At 40.0% G+C, this 18,296-nt stretch overlaps 1 protein-coding gene across 1 annotated transcript in view; it reads right to left on the reverse strand.

Moving 5' to 3' along the window:
• The window catches only part of ITGB6 (integrin subunit beta 6), a 105,740-nt gene extending 96,505 nt beyond the window's left edge, over nucleotides 1-9,235 (reverse strand). Inside the window, exon 1 of the mRNA XM_039328379.1 lies at nucleotides 8,961-9,235. The gene's annotated coding sequence lies outside the window, so the exon portion shown is untranslated. The remainder of the gene's footprint in view (nucleotides 1-8,960) is intronic.
• Nucleotides 9,236-18,296: the final 9,061 nt, after the last annotated feature.

Genomic DNA, 18,296 nt, shown 5'->3' on the forward strand with positions numbered 1-18,296 from the left:
TCCTTGTAGATCTCTGTTCAGACAGAGCACTTTTCTGCAGTACTGTATCAGCCAATACGCTTGTCCTTTTGAGGCTGGAAGTCTACAGACTTTCCCTGAATTTGATTCTGCATATCTTCTTCTTTAAATGAGAAATCCTCTAGGAAAGGCATGACAGAAGCTTCCTGGACTGTAATAAAATTTCTAAATATAGAATTTTCCCTTGGTGCAGCTCCTAAACTATAACAGGTAGAAAAAAATCACTTCCTGCTGCTGTGCAATAGGTTCAGAGAGACAACCGGTAGATCCTGAGATAACTCTTTTTCCCAGAGAGAATTTCAGAAATGTTCTTGCCAGGGGGACACGTCTCAGTCTGCCACTAAAACTGGGAGGCATGCCCTTAAACTGAGGATGAATAGAATAGAATAGAATAGAATAGAATAGAATAGAATAGAATAGAATTGGAAGGGACCTTAGAGGTCTTCTACTCCAGCCCCCTGCACATGTAGGAGAATTTATACCATCTCAGACAGGAGATTGTCTAATCTCTTCTTTAAAATCTCCAGTGATGGAGCACCCAGGATTTCTGGGGATAAGCTGTTCCACTGGTTGATTGACGTCACTGTCAGGAAGTTTCTCCTTAATTCCAGGTTGCTTCTCTCTTTGATCAGTTTCCAACCATTGTTTCTCGTCCTTCCCTCTGGTGCTCTGGTGAACAACAGGACCCACTCTTCCTTATGGCAGCCCCTCAGATACTGGAATACTGCTATCATGTCTCCCCTATTTATTCTTTTCTTTAGACTAGCCAAACCCAAGTCCCACAGCCATTCTTTGTATGTTTTAGTCTCCAGGCCTTTGATCATCTTAGTTGCTCTTCTCTGAATTTTTTTCCAAACTCTCAACATCTTTTTTGTGATATGGTGACCAAAATTGGCTGCAGTATTCTAGGTGCGGTCTTACTAGGGTTTTATAAAGTGGTGATCTTGATTCTATGCCTCTGTTTATACAACCCAGGGTTGTATTAGCTTTTTTGGCTGCTGCTGCACACTGCTGTTCATAGTCAAGTGATCGTCCACTAGGACTCCAAGGTCCCTCTCACAGTTACTGTTTTTAAGCCAGGTCTCGCCCAATCTGTATTTGTACTTTTGATTTTTCCTGCCCAAATGTAAAACTTTGCTTTTCTCCACATTGAAACTCATTTTGTTGGATAGGGCCCATTGTTCAAATTTGTCTAGATCTTTTTGGATCCCAAGTTTGTCTTCTGGGGTGTTGGCTACTCCTGTCAGTTTGGTGTCATCTGCAAATTTGATGAGTTCCCCTTAAATTCCCTCATCTCAGTCATTTATGAAGATGTTGAAGAGTACTGGAACTAAGATGGATCCTTGTGATACCCCACTGCTTACTTCTCTCCATGTGGATATAGTGCCATTGAGGACTACTCGTTGAGTACGGTTTGTCAGCCAGCTACAGATCCATCTGGTGGTTATGTTGCCTATTCCACCTTTTTCTAGCTTACCAAGGAGTAGATTGTGCTCTACTTTATCAAATGCCTTACTGAAATCTAAGTATACTATGTCCACAGCATTTTGCTGGTCTACTAATTTAGTCACTTTATCAAAGAATGAAATAAGATTGGTTTGGCTTGATCTGTTTTTAACAAACCCATGCTGGCCACTGGTTATGACTTTGTTTGCTTCTACTTTTTCGCAGATCTGTTTTTTGATTATCTTTTCTAGGATCTTCACAGATATTGATGTTAAACTGATTGGTCTGTAGTTTTTTGGGTCCGTTTTTTTCCCTTTCTTGAAGATGAGAACCATATCAACCCTTTTCCAATCCTCAGATACTTCCCCGGTGCTCCAGGATTTATGAAAGATGTGGTGCAATGGTTCTGAGATAATATCTGCCAGCAATTTCAGAACTCTGGGATGTAATCTGTCAGGTCCTGGTGATTTATATTCGTCAAGGTTGGATAGGTGTTCACTTACCATTTTCTTGCTTATTTTAATTTTTGTTTATGTCTTTTGCAGTTGGTTTTTTTGGTGTCTTGGGCTATCGTTTCTTTTTGTGTGAAGACTGGTGCAAAGAATGAGTTAAGCAGCTCTACTTTCTCCCTGTTGCCTGTTATTTCCTTGTCATCTTCTCTCTTTAGTGGGCCTACAGTTTCCTTAACTTTTTTCTTGTTGTTAATCTGTTGGAAGAAACTTTTTTATTGTCCTTGATTTTGTTGCAAGTCTTTGTTCATTCTGAGCCTTTGCTTTCCTGACTTTATCTTTGCATGTTCTGGCTGTCTGTTAATAATTGGCCTTAGTTATGTGCCCCTCTTTCCATTTTTTTTGTTTTTGTCCTTTTTATCTTTTAGTTTGTCAGAGAGATATTTGTGCAGTCATGCTAATTTCTTCTTGAATTTCTTGTTTTTCTTTCTCAATGGTATTGTGCTGATATGGGTTTTTATGATCACATTTTTCAGGGTTTTCATCCATGGGATATTTCCTAGGTTCTCTCTGAGTTTGTTAAAGTCAGCTCTATTGAAGTTTAAGACACTGGTTGGATTGTTTTCTATTGCTAGTGTTTGCATTATATTAAATTCCAGTATGTTGTGGCCACTTACACCCAAGGTTCCAGCAATTTCAATTTGCTCTATCACTTCTTCTCTATTTGTAAGGATTAAGTCCAGGATAGCTTTATGTCTAGTTCCCTCCTCCACCTTTTGGGTGACAAAGTAGTTGGCTAGGTTGGTTAAGAATCTGTTTGATCTCCAGCTCACTGCAGAGTTTGTCTCCCAGTTGATAACTGGATAGTTGAAGTATCCTGTTACTATTGTGGTATGTTTCCTACATAGATTTGTTAACCGGTTGGCAAAGAGTTCATCTCTTTCTTCTGATTGGTTGGATGGCCTGTAATATACACCTATGGCAATGTCACTTTTGTTTCTTTTGAACAATTTGTATCCATCCGTCCATTCCATTTATGGGTTTTGTCCAACCAGGTTTCTGTTATGCCAACTATGTCATACCCTCCCTCATGTACTATTGCTTCTCATTAGCCCTGTTTGTTTCCCAGGTTTGAGCATTTGTATATAAGCATTTAAGACTTTTATGCTTGTCCATAGGTATGTTTCCTGCATCTCCTGATTGTTTGAATTTTTCTTTTTTTCTCATCATTGCCTACCTCATTATTTGATTTGTTTTCTTGGGATTTGTGATTGGTTTTGGGTTCTAGAGATTCTAGAGATTGGTCACCCTTCCCCATCAGTTTTAGTTTAAAGCCCTCCTGATTAGTTGGGCCAGTCTTTTTCCAAATACATTTTTGTCTGTTTTCATGAGATGCAGCCCATCACTTGCCAAGAGTCTTTTGCGTAAGAAATGCAGTCCATGATCCAGGAAACCAAAGTTTTCTTGGCGACACCAACTCTTTAGCCAATGGTTTATTTCTAAAATTCTTTTTTTCCCTCAATGGGTGTTGGCCTTTCATTGGGAGTACTGATGAGAACATTACTTGTGCTCCTAGCTTCTTAACTTTATTGCCTAGTTGTTTGTAATCTCTCACTATTGTACTCAGGTTTTTGTTGTGTCATTTGTCCCATTGTGGTGGAGGAGGAAGGGGTAGTAATCTGTAGGTCTAATTATTTTGGTTAGGTTCTCAGCCACATCTTTGATTTTTGCTCCAGGGAGACAACATACCTCCCTGGATTGTATGTCTGGTCTGCAGATGGATGATTCTGTTCCTTTGAGGATACAATCTCCAATTATCAACACTCACCTTCCTTTTGGGGGGGGGCTGCAGTCTGGGGTACCTTTCTGTTTATCTCAGATGTGTTTGTTGATGTGGCTTTTTAAGGGATATTTGAGGTGACTTTTTTAGGGGTATTTGAAGTTGTTTCTTGGCTAGGTGTCTGCATGTTTTCTTTGAGGGGGGGGGGTTGTGAGTCTGCATGTTTCCATCTAAGGAGAGAAATTGATTACTCAGTTTTATTCTGGTTGGGTAGGATTGGGCAGAAGGGGTTTGTCTGTTGCATGCTGTTTCTTTCTTTTAGTATTGTGTTTCCTTCTATGTGTGATATGCCTCCATTTGTCTTCCTCCAAGGGCTTATCAGTAGGGTCAAATCCTCTGGGAGTTATTTGTTCATTATTTGGTTCAGTCTGGGCAGAGCTTTCTTTCGGTACGTTGGGGTTTGGCTAGAGTTGTCTCTAAGTTCCTAACTTTTTCCTGTAGTAGTTCACATAATTTGCATTTAATGCATGTATAGTTTGGGTGTTTTTGTGGCATGAGCGCATAGGTGGAACATGTATTGCATACCACAATAGTATCAGTCACCTGTTCCATGAGTTTGTTGTTTGAAAATCCCTCTTTTTGGTTGGTGGATGTGCTTTGCTATTAGTGTGTCTAGCTTCTCTGTTCTGGGTAATTATGCCTATTTTTCTATTCTTTTTTCTGCCTTTGTGCTACCTTGTTATTTATTTAATCTTCTTACTATTATATTAGTTTTATTTATCCTTTTCTTCCCTCTATTTTTTTTTTAAAGTTTTTAAACTCCAATTCCTTTTTGTTTTTTACTGGGGGTCTTCCCTCCCTTCCTTTTGGGACCTCAAACTTGTTCACTTCTGTTGCTTGCTGCTCCGGCCTCTTGTTGTTTTCTCTGTCAGCTCTCTTCTGTCCTTCGGTGCTCATCTCTGCTCTGGTCAGGCCTCCGTTCAGTTCAGTTGCTCTGTTTGGTCTGTTCCTCTCAGCCGGCCACTCAGCTTGAGAAATCAGAGAGCTCTCTGGCTCGAAGTCCCTCTGTTGCTGCTGCTGTGTTTCTCCTCCACCCTCAGGTTTTGCTGCCTCCAATTCCTCACAGCCGAAGGATTGCTGTAGGTCTTTTGTCCTCTGCCAGGCCAGGCTAGCAGGGGCAGGGGAGGGGGCTGCAGATCCAGTCCTCCACCTGGGGCAAGTCTCCACTGGGGAGGGCTGCGGGGCTGGAAGGAGGCAGGAAGAGGGCTGTAGGAGTAGGATGAAGGCTGTCTCTGCTTTTCTGGGCCCTGGGTTGGCCTGCCTGGCTGCCCCCTCAAGCTGGGCTGTCTTGATTATTCAATTGCTGAATAAATGCTGTGACCCACCTGTTCGCTGCTTCCAATGGTCTCCCTCTTTGACTGCTGTTCAGATGCCGGTTCACTGCTCTCCTTTGCCTTTTTTTTCCTGCGTTGGGCTGCTCAGCTGTGCTCCGGAGCTGGCTCCCTCATTCTCTGTTGCCAGCTGCCTCTGACTCCATGTGCAGCCATTCATTCGCTGCACTTCTGTTTGCTGGTGTTTTTCTCCTTGCCCCAATTTTTTCTTTTCCTTTATCCTTTCTATCTTCCTTATCTAACTTTCTGCTTCTTTTCCCTCTTTTTCCTTCCCTCTCCTAGTACCTTCCTACTTAGTTTGGTTACTTCTCTCCCTGTGATCTGTTACTGCTTCCTACGCTGCCACCATCTTGGACCTCTGAACAGTGGTGGGATTCCGCCAATTCACACCACTTCGGCAGAACCGTTACCTAGTTTTTTGTTGCCCAGGCCCAGAATGGACTTCTGGAAGCGGCATCCACATAGAGAACCGGTTATTCACATATTTGAATCCCAACACTGCCTCTGAAGGAATCTGACCATCGTAGAGATTACTGAATCAATACAGACTTCCAATATCTCAGAGATAAGAAGAGGATGACTTGGAAAGAAGTTCCTTAGTTGCTTCTGTTGCCTATCCACTCAAGAAGATTATTTTATGGGTTCCCTCTGGAAGATGAATTGCCCCTTATTTCTAATATCAATCCCTCTCTTTGAATACATTGCAGAAACACTGTTCTGCCCCTGCTCCAATGTAGCTCTGATTGTCCACAAATCACAGGGCATCCCTTACTATAAAGAGGTGTGGAAGATCCTAGTGTAAGACAAATACAAAAGGAAGTACCACTGTTATAGTAGTTATGGGCACCCCCTATTTCCATTGTAACAACTGCAGTTTTCTTTAACCAAACCTCCTCTGACTGGGCACTATCCTGGTTCCATCTATTGTCTGGGTTGTTGCCTTAACTGTTAGCCTACTGCTGTTATCCCTTGCAGGATACAGTTCCCAAAACTAGAAGGGAAGGGAAAATCCCAAAGAACTGTAGTGAAACTAATGCTCTAAACTCAAAGTTCAGAAGAAATATGGGAGAAAAATGATAATATTGGATATTCACACAAATGGACAAACCTATGTACTCTAGGCAATCAGAAAAGAACTGAAATACAGCAGGAGTAACCACGCTGCTCTGAACCTTATCTCCACTTCTAATTTAAAATAAAAATGTAAAAATGGAAACAGTCTGTTACTGAAAGATTGCCAAATTCTGCTCAAAAAGCCACCAAGAGGTGTCACAAATGTAAATTACAAGAGGTCACAAAATGCAACAACTGCAATTACCCCCAAGGAAGTTATTATTGAGCTTAAGAACACCCTCCTGCCCCAGGAAAATTACAGAAACATCTATCTGCTCCTTAGCTACAGTATGTCCTAGGAGTATCCAAGATAGCCTTTCAATTTAGAGATAAATTACTTGAGGAGAAACATATTATTATTTGCAGGTAAGTACAATAATATTTTCCTTACATAAGGCTCAGAAAAAGCTGGTGAATAATATGCAGTGAAATTGCCCTGATTGAAATTTAACACACTGCTGTGGAAATAATAAAAAAAAAAACCTGAATACATCAGTGTAACAGGTAATACACAAACAAGAGACTCATTTTCCTCTCTTAATATTGCTGTTTAATAAGCTTTCAAGCAAACTCATCTTGGCCTTGAACTCTTTGACAGATAGATCACAGATTCTAATTAACTGGCAAATTCCAGAAAACCTACTCAAACATACCATTGTAACAATTTTAATTCATACCAGTAGGTCTGGATGTTATCTTTCATGCATATCAAGTAAGTTTAGGATTGGTAATACAATCTTCATTTTACAAGGAAAAAATAACACTTCAACAGTTGTAATAATCAAGCTGGGGAAAATATAAATTAAATGTAGTAATAATTCCCACATATCCACCTCTCTCTTCCAGCCTTGTATTAGGGCTTTTTGCATCTGTTTGAAAGACAGAGAACACATATCACAAATTGTTGTATGCCCCCAGTCACTTTTCGTGAGATAGGTGGCCATATATAATTGATTAAAGGGTAAATAAATAAACAAATGTTGAATTTGAGATGTGAATTTCACAAACTAAGCACTTCCATTAATTTCGCTCAGCGAAATGGTGTAATAAAACTAGCTGAAATTGAAATATATGTATTTTCATTTTATTTATTTATGTCGCTCTTCTTGCTATCAAGTAACTTTTTATTTTATTTTAGCCAAATGGCTGTTGGATTTTGCAGTACGTCTGCAGTGGATGGACATGCCTAATTTGTTCCCAGTTTTTTTTTAACAATAAAAGCAAAGAAAGAGAATTAGGTTAATAGTTTACCAGTCACCCAACAAATTAAGCTGCTGGTTTGACTGATTGGGAGAAAGACTGGAGAAAGGGACTATCAGGTCCCTTTGGATCTGGAAATCACATTATTTTCAAACTGGACTGATTGGCCTACAGCCTGCCTGTGTCTATCATTGCTTCCATTGATCTCAAATGTGTGGTAGATGTTGGGCCTTGATATGGCACTTTCTGAAATAATTTACTATCTAAAAAGGGAATCTATCCCCAGACAACATGAGAGCTTTATTGCCACACACTTGGTTGAATTATTCGATAACCTTTCAAAGGCCACATAATCTTGAACATCAGACTATGAAATATGAACCTTTTGACTGTGCAGTGGGCTTTTGTTGTTGTTATAACAAACCCTTGTGGAGTGCTCTAAAGCTTGAGGTTAGAGGACATTTTTCAGGGAACTGACCTTGTTGATAATCCCAATACTGTTTTAAAGCAGTTTGTAAATAATACATGTGAAAATGTAAATAATAAATGAAAAGTGCTTAATAGAATATAGAAGTGTTCCAAAATTCTCAAATGGATTTGAATAACAATCGAGTGAGACAGAACTGAATCATTGGCTGACACAGATGCTTAATGTCCAGCAATGCCAATTAGAAATGGGCACATCTTTTTTTTTAATCCTATCATAATACTACTTAATTTTTTTTAAACAAAAACATTATTTCATTAAATCAGTCTTGACAATCAAGGTTAAACAGATCGGGTAATCCTTGATTTACAGCCATTCATTTAATAACCATCTGAAGTTACAATGGCACTGAAAAAAGTAACTTACAATCAGTCCTCTCATCTATGACTGTCGCCTGAGCAGAATTTGGAGGCTTGGTAACCAGTATGTATTTACAATGATTGCAATATCCCGGGGTCATATGATTGCCACTATGATGTTTTCAGCTGGCTTCCAATAAGCAAAGTCAATGGGGAAAGCTGGATTTGCTTAATGATTCACTTAACAACCACAGTGATTTGCTTAACAGCCATGGCCAAAAAAAGGTTGTAAAATCAGGCACAACTCACTTAACAACTTAGCAATAGAAATTCTGCTTCCAACTGTGGTTTCATAAATCAAGAACTACCTGTAATAGGGATTAAAGACTCCGGTCACTGCCAAATTATCATCACTCCTCAGCAGCCTATGGAATTCATGGCATTAAGCCCCAAACTATAATTAAATGGTCAAAGCTCTTAAAGAACTCATTCATAGAAGCACCATGTCTCAGGGTGGCATATTCTCTGGCAAAGGGCAGTAATATCAAGGATAAATCTATCTGTTGATTTTGATTCCACTGTTAGACTGGGCCGTCTTCCATACTTTTCAGTAATGTCCAGGATCTCCTATGGACTAAAATAAACCACAATGGGATTACTAATAAATGCATTGCTAGATTCATCCCTACTGATCCTGCAGAAAAAACACTACTGTCAAGAACAACATGCATTCAGCCACCTGTGCCACAAGTTCGGTACATCTATAATAGTACTTACTTTTCAGGGTAGGGAGGAGAGTGCCAAGAGATATTAGCTCCATCCATCCTCAAACTGTGTTTGCTAGGCATTTCATTTTTCCTTAGTGTAGAAAGAAGCCAATTCCTAACTTTTGGGGGATGTTAGTCTACAGAGGGCGAAAGAAAATTTCAATGGAATGTTTTAGTTTTTGGCTTAGCAGGACGGCATGTAATGAAGCATATTAAATGAAAGATTAATAAAATAAATAAAAATAAGACTACATAAAGAACAAAGAGCGGGGAACGACAGAACGGCTGGTTGTTTTGCAAAGGCTTGTGCGAGAAAAGGTTAAAATTAGATTGACGAGCAAATGTGTTCGCTGACTGCTGGCTGACAAATGGCAAAGGCTCTGCCAATGTATTACTTATGCAGGAGATGAAGTGGAAGCGAGCAGGCGGCTAATATCTTTGCAACGGTCATATCTATATATTCAAACTTTGAGTAAACAAGGAATATTTGGGTGAGCACACAACAGATGCCTGCTGGAGAGGCAAAAGGCAAGTGGGTGCCGAGACATGGGCAGAGATATTACTCACATTTTTTTGTGGAGACGCCAAGGAAAGCTTGGTCATCCTGCTGATGGGAACATTCCCCATGGATGACTCTTCCACTGCCTGAAGATAAACCTGTTCCAAGGAACTTTTATGACTCATGCTCCATTTTGGAGAATTTAGATGTAAAGAACCCCAGTAAGGGTGAGGGCTCTTGAAATCTTCTGGAGGTTGCTGAATTACAAATCGCCTCCGCATTAATTATGCCTGGAGGCATACCGATAGTCCTTGACTTACAATAACAACTCAGCCCAAAATTTATGTTGCTAAGCGAGACAGTTAAGTGAGTTGTGCCCCATTTTACAACCTTTCTTGCCACAGATGTTAAGTGAATCACTGCGGTTGTTTTAAGTTAGTAACATGGTTGTTAACTGACTCTGGCTTCCCCATTGATTTTGCTTGTCAGAAGGTCCCAAAAGGTGATCACATCACCCTGAGACATTGCAACCATCATAAATACATGCCAGTTGCCAAGCAAACTAATTTTGATCACGTGACCATGAGGATGCTGTAACAGTTGTTAAGTGTGCAAAATGGTCATAAGTCACTTTTTTCAATGCTGTTGTAACTGTAGTAAGTCAAGGACTATCTGTAATGCGACAGCATCTGGAATCCAGGGTAATTGAAAAAACCATCAACCGTTTGTTCATGACACACTGTGCATTTTAGCACCTTCTCCCCCCCCCCAAATCATTTCAGAGTATTTTATGATGTTTTCCTGAATAGGTTTGCAGGTGCTATCTTGCCATGTGACTTGCCCTTTCCACAATCAAAACTACACTGCTCCTTTTGTGAAGATTGAATTCAGAAATGGCAAGCCTTGCCCTGAGGCAAGGGATAGGCAATAGGCATAGCACACATTTGCAAGAGTCTGGATGTCCAACGTCACTTAAAAAAAAAAAACAACCATTCAATTTTTTTTAAAGGGAAGTTTGCTTGTATAATAACTTCCTCCATTATTCCTCCCTGCCCCCTATCCAGGCCATTCCTAAGCCCCATTCACAGACTAATTATGGGTTTGGGGAGGCAAAAGCACAGGGTTTGGCTTGGAAAGGTGCCCATTTCCTCAGCAAAATATGAAAGGCCAGTGGAATTAGAGCAGGAGTGGAGTACTATTGCCCCTTTATGACCTCTGGACTTCAACTCCCAGAATTCCTGCTGGCTCACTCCTGAATTAGAGGAAGCCTTCTTGTGGTGGCTAAGTAGAATGATACCTAGTGAACAAGTGTTGTGACTGGTTATCTATCTATCTATCTATCTATCTATCTATCTATCTATCTATCTATCTATCTATCAATCAAATGTATACAGTACCCGTCTTACTGTTGTACCTGTCTAAGTGACTCTTGAGTGGTTTACAAATAAAAAAACCATAATAGCCATAAAATCTTTACAAAAGAGTAATGATGCTCCGGGCTGTGTACCAGTCTTAGATCCCCATGCAAATGGACAGAGCCAGTTTTATTGTCCTTGATGGCTATTTCTGTGATTTGGCAGGTGTTAAACCTCAATTTATGAGTGTGCCCATAACATATTTTCAAAATTCTGAATGACTCCTAAAATTTGCAGATTTGTATCCTTAAGGTCTATAAACTAAAAAGCAAGGTGCTTTCATATGAATGACATAGCAGCAAGATCAAAGAGTGGACAAATAAACCTCTTTTTTCTGTGCATCTAAAAATAACTCTCTCATTTGTAAGATCTCTCTAAGCACTGAAAAAGTAATATAAGCAGAGCATTTGTATCATCAGAAATGGCTCATCAAATGCAATCCTTTTTCACACGTAGCTCGTTTTTCCTTTTTTCCTTTTAGCTTCAAAAAATAATCATGTGAGGAAACACCAAGAAAATAATATCAAGGTGCAAATAAGACTTAAATAACAATTGATTTGTAAATTAATGAGGTTGGCGGAAGGAAAGCATTCAACTGACAGAAAATGGAATTACATGGCAGCCCATGGGATCAGGAAGAAATTTTGCAGAACAAGGATTTAAGGGGAAAGGTAGAGGTGGAAGAGTCAAATATTTGAAGGGAATAACTTGGCTTTTACAAGAATCAGTTACTTTGGGGCCCATTGTCATCCATCGTTGTAAGGGTCAACCATAAAAATCTCAAGCATTATTATGCTGGAATATCCTGAACATGAACTTATTTTCATACTTTTATAATTTGTTTTCTGGCTGACCAGATTTAGGCAGAAGTTAAACGGGCTGTGTTTTAAGGTTTACATCTACCCTGCTTCCGAGAGGTCATGGATGTACCAATTCTTCCTGAACAATATCGTCTTTCTGCCTTATGATATCCCATGTTCTCCCTTCTCTGCATTCTAGACTAGGTGGTGTTTCAGTAACTTAAAAAAGTAGCAACTTGGAAATGAAACACTTACTTTTCTTTATAAAAAGTGTGTCTCTCCCCCCCCTCCCCCCCATACAGGGTCCCTCTAAGCAAGGATCAGCATTTTGATTATCAGAATTGGGTCATCAGAGGTGTCAAGATCCTTCCTCACAAAATGTGATAACGCTGAGAACAGAGATTTTCTTTCTGTTTCAAAAATAGTAATGCTATGCTTCACACTGATGCTCTATGTGACACGGGTCACTTTTACTTTCTCTCTCTCTTTCTCTCTCTCTTTCTTGGTGCATGCAAACACCATATGACTTCAGCGTGAGAAGAAAGGTAGATAAGGTACTGCCTTGTCATCTGCTAACAGGGACCCACTGCGGCTGTTTTAGCCATGGAAATAATTGCCATTAGCCTTAGATCCAGGTAAAAGTATTACTTTCATACAATTTTGCAATGTGGCACAAAGAAAACACTCCTACATAATAAGCACAAACATCATGGGTGACATTAATGTATTGTGAAAAAGTGTTTATTACTAATAGAATATTTATAGCTTAGGGTTGAACCTGGAGTCCTTCGTGGTCTCTGAGTTTGGTTGTTTGCTTGCAGACACTTCATTACCCAACTAGATAATATCATTATGCTGATGATGTTACCTAGTTGGGTAATGAAATGTCTGCAAGAAACCAACCAAGTATTTATTTATTATTGTCTGCTTTGTTTCGATAACAGCCATGACCTCCGTCTTACTCCATTCATTTTAGGACTCGGGTTTCTTGGAGAGTGGGGGACTTGTTGCTTTCTATACTGCAGTCCTGATGAAAAATACCCAAGGAATCTCTCCTTTCTCCACAGAAGAAAACTACTTTGGTTAGTTTTGTCTTTCATAACAAATAGCAAATTTGGAGGAAGATTTTCCCTGATCTCGTGGTACTGTGGATAAAATTATTAACCTTTCTCAGCTACTATTTAATAATAATAATAAAGTTGGAAGGAACCTTGGAGGTCATCTAGTGGTCCAACCCTCTGCTCAGGCAGGAAACCCTATACTATTTTGGACAAATGGCTGTCCAGTCTCTTCTTAAAAACTTCCAGTGTTGGAGCATTTACTGCTTCTGGAGGCAGGCTGTTCCACTGATTAACTGTTCTCACTGTCAGGAAGTTTCTCCTCAGTTCTAGGCTGCTTCTCTCCTTGATTAGTTTCCATCCGTTGCTTCTTGTCCTGCCTTCAGGTGCTCTGGAAAATAGCTTGACTCCCTCTTCTTTGTGGCAGCCCCTGAGATATTGGAATACTGCTATCATGTCCCCCCTCGTCCTTCTCTTCGTTAAACTAGACATACCCAATTCCAGCAACGTTCCTTATATGTTTTAGCCTCCAGTCCCCTAATCATCTTTGTTGCTCTTCTCTGTACTCTTTCTAGAGTCTCAACATCTTTTTTACATTGTGGTGACCAAAACTGGATGCAGTATTCCAAGTGTGGCCTTACCAAGGCATTGTAAAGTGGTATTAATACTTCACGTGATCTTGATTCTATCCTCTGTTAATGCAGCCTAGCACTGTGTTGGCTTTTTTGGCAGCTGCAGCACACTGCTGGCTCATATTTAAATGATTGTCCACTAGGACTCAGAGATCCCTCTCACAGATACTACTATTGAGCAGGTTCTTTATAGTTCTGTTTACTGCTTTTATTCTGTTTTTAATTATTAGCCATCCTGTGTAATGTTCAAGATGGGCAACATATATGTTTTTAAATAAAATTAAAAAAAATATTATCCAATTTGGCCCTTACTGACTAGCAAACAAACAAATATTTACATTATAAGGAATGTTTGAGGAATGTTTTTTTTATTTCATCCATTAATTACATTATATTGCCTACCAGATTATACTGTTCATCTAGCTTAATAACTAGACAGATTCTGTATTTTCCACTCATAGCAATGCTTATAGATAGAGGTGTCATTCAAAAATATTTCAGGATTTCCTGGCCACCCTTGGCTGATATGCATCTGTCAGAAGACACCCAGTTCTTCTGGGAAGAGGGAGTGTGGAAATGATTCCTCTGCATACCTTTTGCCATTGGAATCATATTTCTGATAGCCCATCTAAATGCTGTCTGATGAGCTGTCTAAAGAGTATTAGGCTGTGTGAGATTTAGGGCTTCTCAAGGTCCAATAAAGTACTTAAACTATTTAGAAAATGATTTCTTTTTTTTTTTTCTGAGACGGTATCTATTTAGAAGCAATTTCTTGGGAGAAAGAGGCTGGAATTATGTAAATATTTTTTCACTTCTGTTAAGATTATTTCCTATCCTATTATATTTCTTTCTCTTCTACCTTGGTCTTTTCCAGTGTTGTGCCTGTTTTAGACTACCTCTTCCAACACCATATTACTATGCTGAATAACCACTGACTTTAGTTCTGCAATAGCAATAGCGATAGCAATAGCAATAGAAATGCTACAAGTAACATGCACACAAGTTCACATTGTTCAAAAGAAACAGGTCTACAAAAAGAGCAGGGGGAGTTGCACTATATGTAAGAGAACGCTACATATCTACAGAAATGTACATGATCAAAGATAAAATCTCTCCAGAGTGCATATGGGCCAATATAAAAGAGAAAAAAAAGTGACATTACCATAGGTGTATATTACAGACCACCCAACCAATCAGAAGAAATAGATGAACTCTTTGCCAACCAGTTAACAAATGTATGTAGGAAGCATACCACAATAGTAATGGGAGACTTCAGCTATCCAGATATCAACTGGGAGACAAATTCTGCAGCGAGTGGGAGATCAAACAGATTCCTAACCAACCTAGCTGACAACTTTGACATCCAAAAGGTGGAGGAGGAAACTAGACACAAAGCCATACTGGACTTAATTCTTACTAATAGAGAAGAAGAAATAGAAGGAGTTGAAGTTACTGGAGCCTTGGGCGAAAGTGACCTCATCATACTGGAATTTAATATAATGCAAACACTAGCAACAGAAAACAATCCAACGAGGGTCTTAAACTTCAAAAGAGCTGATTTTAACAAACTCAGAGAGAACCTAGGAAAGATCCCATGGATGAAAATCCTAAAGGGAAAAACAATCCAAGAAGCATGGGAAACTCTGAAAATGCAATCATAAAATCCTAGAGAAGCATAATACCACTGAAATAGAAAAACACGAAATTCAAGAAGAGACCAGTATGGTTGCACAAAGATCTCTCTGACAAACTGAAAGACAAAAAGGACAAATACAAAAAATGGAAAGAGTGGCACATAACTAAGGCCGATTATCAGCAGAAAGCCAGAACATGCAAAGATGAAGTCAGGAAAGCAAAGGCTCAGAACAAACAAAGACTTGCAACAGAAATCAAGGAAAATAAAAAAGATTTCTTCCAACATATTAACAACAAGAAAAAAGTTAAGGAAACTGTAAGCCCACTAAAGAGAGAAGATGGCAAGGAAATAACAGGCAACAGGGAGAAAGCAGAGTTGCTTAACTCATAATTTACATCAGTCTTCACATAAAAAGAAACGATAGCCCAACATACCAAAAAAATAACTGCAGAAGACATACTAGAAACAAAAATTAAAATAAGCAAGAAAATGGTAAGAGAACACTTATCCAACCTTGACGAATACAAATCACCAGGACCTGAGAGATTACATCCCAGAGTTCTGAAAGAGCTGCAGATATTATCTCAGAACCATTGCACCACATCTTTCATAAATCCTGGAGCACCGGGGAAGTATCTGAGGATTGGAAAAGGGCTGATGTGGTTCTCATCTTCAAGAAAGGAAACAAAATGGACCCAGGAAACTACAGACCAATCAGTTTAACATCAATATCTGTGAAGATCCTAGAAAAGATAATCAAAAAACAGATCTGCGAACAAGTAGAAGCAAACAAAGTCATAACCAGTAACCAGCATGGGTTTGTTAAAAACAGATCAAACCAAACCAATCTTATTTCATTCTTTGATAAAGTGATTAAATTAGTAGACCAGCAAAATGCTGTGGACATAGTATACTTAGATTTCAGTAAGGCATTTGATAGACCACAACCTACTCCTTGGTAAGCTAGAAAAAGGTGGAATAGACAAAACAGATCTGTGAACAACTAGAAGCAAACAAAAGTTTTAACTAATAGCCAACACGTTTGTTAAAAACAGATCATGCCAGTCTTATTTCATTCTTCGATAAAATGACTAAACTAATAGACCAGCGAAATATTGTGGCCATAGTGTACTTAGACTTCATTAAGGCATTTCATAATGCCTATATTTACTTAACTCTGAAATCTCTGCACATTATTGGGAATTGTGGATTTGTCAAAAGATGTTGAAAATACTCTTCCAAAAATATTATATTTCAAGTAGAGCAGGGGTGTCAAACTCAATTTCATTGAGGGCCGAATCAGCATTGCGGTTGCCCTTGGGGGGCCGGGTGGGTATGGCCAGGGTTGGTGGGCGTGGATGGAGTGGGTGTGGCCTACTGGGTGGGCATGGCCAGCTCTACATCGTTTGCTTCAAGGGTGCCTGTGGGAGCCTGGGTAGGAGTGCGACAGATCTGAGGGTCTGGCAGAAGAGGGTGGGACCAGGGCAAGCGCCAAGGCATGGTGCATTTCTTCATTCCTCACAAAGGGTGACACCTCTCCAGCATGCACCTAGGGGGCGGGGCCAACGCAGCAGGGGCTGGTTCCTTGCTATTTCTGGACAGCCTTTTGGAGCCAAGACTGAATGCATTTCAGCATAGATGGCCACTACAAAATTGTACATTGGCTCCCGGCCGGCCTGGGCGAGGGCCAAGGCAGCGGGGACCGTTCCCTCACTGTTTCCAGGATGGCTTCGCGGGCCACATCCGGCACTCGGGGCCTTGTGTTTGACATGTCCGAAGTAGAGGCAATATTACTAGGATTGGGAAGTTCTACAAGTTTATTGAACTGTGTCATCATATAATTCAGCACTTTTATAAGGCAATATTAACATATAAGCAATTTCAATGCCTCCAATAGAAGAGAATTATCTGTAGCTCAGGGTTGAACTCTGGAGTCCTTGTTGTTCTGAGCTTGGTTGTTTGCTGGTAGACGTTTCATTACCCAAATTGATTACGATGATACCTATTTGGGTAATGAAACGACTGCAGGCAAACAACCAAGCTCAGAGAGCAACAAAAACTCTGCAATTGCAATGTTTTCTTCTAATTCTTTTAAAAGAGTATCACCTAGCAACCTTGCCTCTTTTTATGTAGGCTTCGTTAAATTGTTTGCAAAAAAGCTGTTTGCAACTTCGACATAAGCATTATGGCTTATTATCCGTCTCTTTCCCCCACACCCGTTTAATGGGAAACTTTGAATCTCTGAGCCAAACGTAAAAACACAGAAATCGGGAATTGCTGCTTATTAGTTGCCCTCTAGCGGCAAAAGGAAACAACGCTTTTGAAACCACCCCCTTCTGAGAAGGAGGGGAAATTGGGGTTCGCCGTTCTTCTGTTCCCAAAACAGCCAAGAGAGGAAATGTCTGCTCAGCCAGTAAAGCGAGAGCGCTTCAGGAATGAGCAGCCCTGAGGGCAGGGAGGCTCTTCTGAGAAAAGCTTGACCTTTGCTTCGCAAGTCTCTCCTTCAAGATACGAAGGGGCGACAGCTTCCCGCCCTGCTCGCTGGTGGAGAGCTGGTCACGTGACAGCCGTCTGGAATCAATGAGCGCCGCATTCCCCGCTGGAAAGGCGGGCAGTGGCTGGTGCTTTTCTTCCTCAACTAGTTTTCCAGGCGTTTTAGTGCCTCTGCAAAATGGTTTCAGGCAGAGAATTCACCAGAACTGCTCATCTCCCCCATCCCCCCCCCAACTTAAACTTAAAGCAGTATCTGCCTTTTCCTCACACTCCTTCAGTTTGTAAAAGACAATCTGTCCTTCAATGGACAGGTAGGAAAGTATGTTTTCATAGCATGCGAAGGAGCACTTTTAAGTCGAAAAAGACAAGACAGATGATCTGTGAATATAGACCACGCATTGTGCTTGGCCTTCACTGTTCATACTGGACATCTACCCCCAAAATATTTTGATTCTCATATTTTGCTATTCTCAGTTTTCTAAGTATGGTTCTTAAACTGACTATCCTTTTCTTGGGCTCCGATAATGTTACTCCCACAAAAAAAGCAAAAAGAACTTTGTTTTACACCAGTGTCTGGGCAGTGGCAGCCTCAAACTGGATTCTTGATTCACAAATAAAGCAATTGCAAATTGCTCCAGGATATGTCCAGTTTACCTTCTTGCGAGAAATTATCCCAGCTTAAGAATCATTGTGCTAAGCCATAATGTAGTTGTTGTTGTTGACTTCATGTGTTTTGTGAAATCAAGCTGTTAAGGTATTGTAGAAGTAGATAAATTGCAATGTAGAATATAGTATTACAGGTTGATTCTGGCC

This window comes from Crotalus tigris, unplaced genomic scaffold (assembly GCF_016545835.1).
Source record: "Crotalus tigris isolate CLP2741 ecotype Arizona unplaced genomic scaffold, ASM1654583v1 scf7180000024376.1991246, whole genome shotgun sequence".
NCBI classification, from domain to species: domain Eukaryota; kingdom Metazoa; phylum Chordata; class Lepidosauria; order Squamata; family Viperidae; genus Crotalus; species Crotalus tigris.